Below are 5,548 nucleotides of genomic sequence, written 5' to 3' on the forward strand. Positions count from 1 at the left end.
CACAAATTATAGTATAGAAATTACATTATACAAATGTTATACAAGTTATATTATATAAATTACGAAAACTACACGCTTATACAATTCAGACGTGGCCGCATAATTATGCCCATAAATAAGTGGCGAATAATAATTAATTTAAACTATAGCTATGTTAACTATTAATTAACTAGCATATGTTTGTTTATCCGCCTAATTTTCTCTTTTTTATTTATATTTTACGGGGATCTATTTTGGGGCCTTTTAAATTTGGGAAACTTGGGCCTCAATAACATCAAAAAGACACAAATTCTTCATAGGAGGATAAGTGAATTGGCCTTCCAATAAACTTTTAGTCATCCATCTATAAGCAGCCTCTGTAAAGTGATATCCATCCCAATTCAGATATTGGTTAGGATCCTCACAACTTGTTGCTTGAGAAGTGCCACATTGAGCAGAAATATTGAAATTATAAGGACCTCCACCTCCACAACATGCTATTAGTACACCCTTAAAAAATCCTACAAAATATAACACATGGTTATAAAATTATATGTATAAGCACACATGTCTTCGTTAACGTGTGTACTTTTATTAACAGTAAGTAATTTAAATGTAGAAGTCGTTGTGTGTCTTTTTATTCTCTAGTTAGAATCTTTTAAATGAAAGGGTGTGTCCTTTCATTCTTTGATTAGCACAAGTTCTTTAATCAAAAATATCTTTTTTTTCAGGGAAAATGCATAAGTACCCCCAGCCTATGCCCAAATCCCGGAGACACACCTAATCTTTACTAAGGTCCTATTATCCCCCGAACTTATTTTATATATAATTTTCTACCCCTTTTCGGCCTACGTGGCACTATCCTTGAAAAAATTGTCAACACGCGCTGTAGAAAAGGGATAGAAAATTATATATAAAATAAGTTNACCTTAGTAAAGGTTAGGTGTGTCTCTGAGATTTCGGGCATAGGTTGGGGGTACTCATGCATTATACCTTTTTTTTCAATAGGATTTCTTCACTATTTTCTTAGTGTAGAAATTCATAGAATTGTCATATATCCCATAGCAATCTCGCCGATGAGAGAGAGCAAATATCATTTTTAGGAAAGCATTTCGCACATATTTCAAGCCTTCTTCATAATATCAAACCTTTATCTTAGTGTTCTTCTTCCTATAAATTTGTGTTCCTGCTATATATTTTTCAACGGTACGTGGAAAAAAAGTAGCCGGACTTCTATACAATTTATTTAATTTTTTACTCTATCATCTGATGTCAAACAAAAGTAATGTCTATAATTAGTGAATCTTATAACTTGTAAAAAAATAAGGTGAGTAACCTTCTACAACAAATTGAATTGTTGGTTGTGTAAAACTTTGTTTGCACAATTTTTATTTTTATCCGATATTTGGTATACACTTTGTGGGTCAACTAACTTGGATCCATGTCAGAACGTTTTACTTTAGAGGATGAAATATTTCCTACTAAAGAAAGTTTATTTTCTAAGGATACAAGAATACTTATCTCCATACCGCACCAATATTAAATTGTACTGATTGTGTAAAGCTGTATTAGCACTATCATTCATTTGTTTTTCATTGATGTTCAACATATGTTTTGAGGATCAATTAATCTGAATTCTCACCAGAAAGTCACTCTTTCATAGAGTAACACACTCCCTTAGCTTCTAGAGGTAGTTTTTATTTTCGGGGCTTAAACCATGGATCGGACCTTTGATAAAAAATGGAGAATATTTTCCCTGTCACGACAACATTGAGTGGCATTCAGAGGTGGAGTCAAATAGGGACGATGGATTTATTCGAACCCCCATTTAGCTGAAAATTACACTATTTAGAGGGTGTTTGGATTAACTTTTCAAAAAAAGTTTATAAGCTAAAAGTCATAAGTTGGTCATGATACCCAAGTTTTAGCTTTTAGCTTATTTTTCTATTATTTTTTACTTAAATAAGTGTTTAAAAACATATTTTACTTTCCCAAACACTAAAAAACACTTGAAAATAAGTCAATCTAAACACCCTCTTATACATGGTTTATATATATACTTCTTCATATTTTGAATGCGATCTTTAATGAAAGTCTTGACTCTGCCTCTGATTATAACAACTATAAAGTAAACTTACCATATTTTCGAGGAGCTCGATAAAGTTGCATAGAAGCATTGTAATAATCAGCATAGATAATATTGACATGAGGATGAAGCTCTCTAAGTCGATGTAATTCCTTTTGAAGAAGTTCATTATGATAGGAAGCAAATCCATTTGGCCAAATGAGACAACCTAATTCATCATAATCTTCTTCATTCAAGCTCTCAAAATTTGTCAAATAGGATGAAGTACATCCAAGTGGTAACACACTTGGCACTATTATTGTCTTTGCCCCAAGCTCCACTAGCTCCTAAATTCAATAAATAGATAACTATCAAGTTTTAATTTGTCATGCTCCAAGGCGGACAACACTCGATGCCTTAACTCGATGGGAAACGCATAGAACCAACAATTTAAATTAGGTGAATTTCAATGCAGTTATTAAATGTATACCCGGTAGAAGGAATAGTGTTGGATTAAGTTAAAAAATTTACATTTAATTATAATGAGGGATTAGTGTTGGATTAAGTTAACAAAAATTACATTTAATTATAAAGAGGGACTAGTGTTGGATTAAGTTACTTATGAGCTAAACTTTTATAAAATCTACTAATAGTATTTGAAATTTTTGAAGAGGGACTAGTGTTGAAATTTTGGCAGCATTTTAATTTCAGTTTTCCCTTTAACATATTTAAAACTGCAAGATTAAAGGATCTTTTAGATACATTTGACATAATTTTAATTTAGGACTATAAGATTGAAAAAACTTTTTATTTTCTTAAATTTTGTGTCAAGTCAAACTAGACCATTCTTTTTTAAATGGAGAGAGTATATTTTTTTCTGCAAAGGGAGATTCATACTCATTATCTCGTACCCACATTAGAGCCCGACTAATCTGAATTCATGCCATATAAGAGCTCATTTAGGGAGAAATACTCTGTATCAAGAATTTTTCCATACTGAGGACTTAAATCAGATAAATAATTAGACTTACATGAGCACCTGAGGCAATAGATTGGGTAACTAAAGGGATGATGGGAAGAATGTCATTTAAAGTTTTGTGTGAAAGAAGTGCATGTGTATAATCATTGCCTCCAAATTCCCCAAGAAGAAATAAGGAGCTCTCTAAAAACTCTTTGCAGCCTGTCCAAAACAACCAGAATATAATAGGTAAATTTCTTGTCAATGTATACTCTTAATTTAGATACTCAAATTATAATTTATTCTGATTAATTAAGCACATAAACACACACACACATAAAAAAAATATATATAATAGGGTACCTGAAGAATTATGACATAAATGTGGAAGCATTTGTTTAAACTAATTCAATTGATCCCACAGAGAAACATTTGTTACTATTTCATAAATTCCTCTCTTCTCATAGAATTGTGCATCCATTACTCTTGATCCCACCACTGCAAAATTTGTTCCATTTTGAACATTTCTTCCATCAAGTGAAGGTGGTGGAAGTGGAAGTCCATAATGTTGTGCTACAAAATTTGAGTACAATATGTATGTCATACCTCTGTTTCAATCGTTTATCTTACTTTCCTTTCTAATTGGTTTAACAAAGGTAAAATAAAAAGTAAATAATACCGACCAATGAGATCTATGAGAAGACGTCCATCAGAGCAACGACCAGTGGGATGATGGAAGTATGTCTTTCCATAAGGAGGAAAATACATGTGAGGTTTATTACCATGTGGATAGAGGTGCACTAAGTTTCCAGTATCAGTAAGTGAATCACCAAATCCAAAAATGGATGTGTAACAACTAGTAGCACAAGCTAGCAATAAGAAAAATTCAATCCAATAAAGTAAATTATAATGGGTTGAGAAGAAGCCATTTGAACTTAGATATATATATACATACATATATAATTAAGGATAACAAGTAGTGTTACTTTATATACTACTTCATTATAATATTCAGGGGCAACTAACGGGGTCGTTTGGTAGTTGGTTAGCGTTAGGATCGAAATAATTAAGTGTCATGCAGAAGTTAAGACCATGAGTAAGAAAACAAACGAGAAATGTACCAGAAGACACAAATATTTAGCGTGGTTCGGTCAATCAACCTACATCCACAAGAGGAGACGAGCAATATCCACTATATAAATATGAGAGTACACACATTTTACAATACACTCGGAATACAAAAGAGGTTCACACAAGTGTTAACGTAACACTTGTGTCTCACAAATTCTCCCCTTTACACAAAACTCTCAAAGCCTCTAGGACTACATTGTGAATGCTACCAAGTTAGAAAGAATATGTCTCTATTTATAAAGTCATAAGTTTTTTCCTACAAGTAAAAGGACTAGCCAAATATAGGGACTTTGTATTTTTTATTAGGAAAAGGAAAACCTAATTATGCTAGGAAATTCATGGCAAATCAACTACCCAACAATAAAAGTTATGCAGATATTAGTAATATAAATATGGCGGAACTCATCGACATCCCCTTAAAGTTGGCACCAATTTTCACTTAGACACCTCAACTAGGCTTTGTTCATTTTAAACACCTCAAGTAGGGGTCCGCTGTGTCATTTTGACCTTTTTTTGACAATCAACTAAAATTATGAAGAGTGTGTAATACACTTGCGAATGACATGGCATGATGACTAACTAGAAGTTGACATGTGGCATTTTAGTGTAAAAATAATAATTTTAAAATTAATTATAAAAAAACAACTATTTTTCAATAAAATAAATAAATAAAATTACCGATTTTGTACCACTTCCACCCCCACCTTACATCACCCCACCCCATCAGCCTTACTTCCGTCATTTTTGCCTCCCCAACCCTCCCACCATTTTTTGGTTATTCTTCCATTTTAAAAACAAAAAAATCATTAGATTTTAATCTTTCTTATTTCATTTTTCGTTGTAAATTTGATTTTGAGAATCATTTTATCGATAGTGAGGTGAGTTCTGACAAATATGACATTCTTCTTATATATTTTTTTTGTAAAAAAAAAGTGTGTTTTGTTCGAATAAATGTTTTCAAAATTAGTGTGATTATTTTTAAAACTTTGTTCTTGCAAATATTTTTGAAATAGTGTGATAATTTTATTTTTTTTTCCATATTTTGTAAGGTTTTTCATCATGATTTTTCATGGTGGAAGGTGGAATAAGTGGTAGGGATAAAGAGGGAAGAAGAAAAAGGTAAAAAATATATATTTTTTAAAAAACACTCCTCACGCGCTTAAAATGGGTGCAACACACCCAATGTGTCAAATTAGGAGAAACTAGTAAGTGTCAAAATGACACAGTGGACTCAACATGATCGTCTAAAATGAACAAAGCTTAGTTAATGTGTCTAAGTTAAAATTGGTGCCAACTTTAGGGGGCCACCAATAGTTCAGCCTATAAATATTACTCGTATAAGTTATGAGTAAATCTATGTATTATTTCATGTATGTATTAGCTATTTTATCTCTCATCTGCATAAAACAATACAT

General features: G+C 31.9%; 1 pseudogene; it reads right to left on the minus strand.

Annotated features, from left to right (window-relative positions):
- Nucleotides 1–243: 243 nt before the first annotated feature.
- Nucleotides 244–3,931, minus strand: LOC125865746 (GDSL esterase/lipase At1g28610-like; annotated as a pseudogene).
- Nucleotides 3,932–5,548: the final 1,617 nt, after the last annotated feature.

This window comes from Solanum stenotomum, chromosome 5 (genome assembly GCF_019186545.1).
Source record: "Solanum stenotomum isolate F172 chromosome 5, ASM1918654v1, whole genome shotgun sequence".
NCBI lineage: Eukaryota > Viridiplantae > Streptophyta > Magnoliopsida > Solanales > Solanaceae > Solanum > Solanum stenotomum.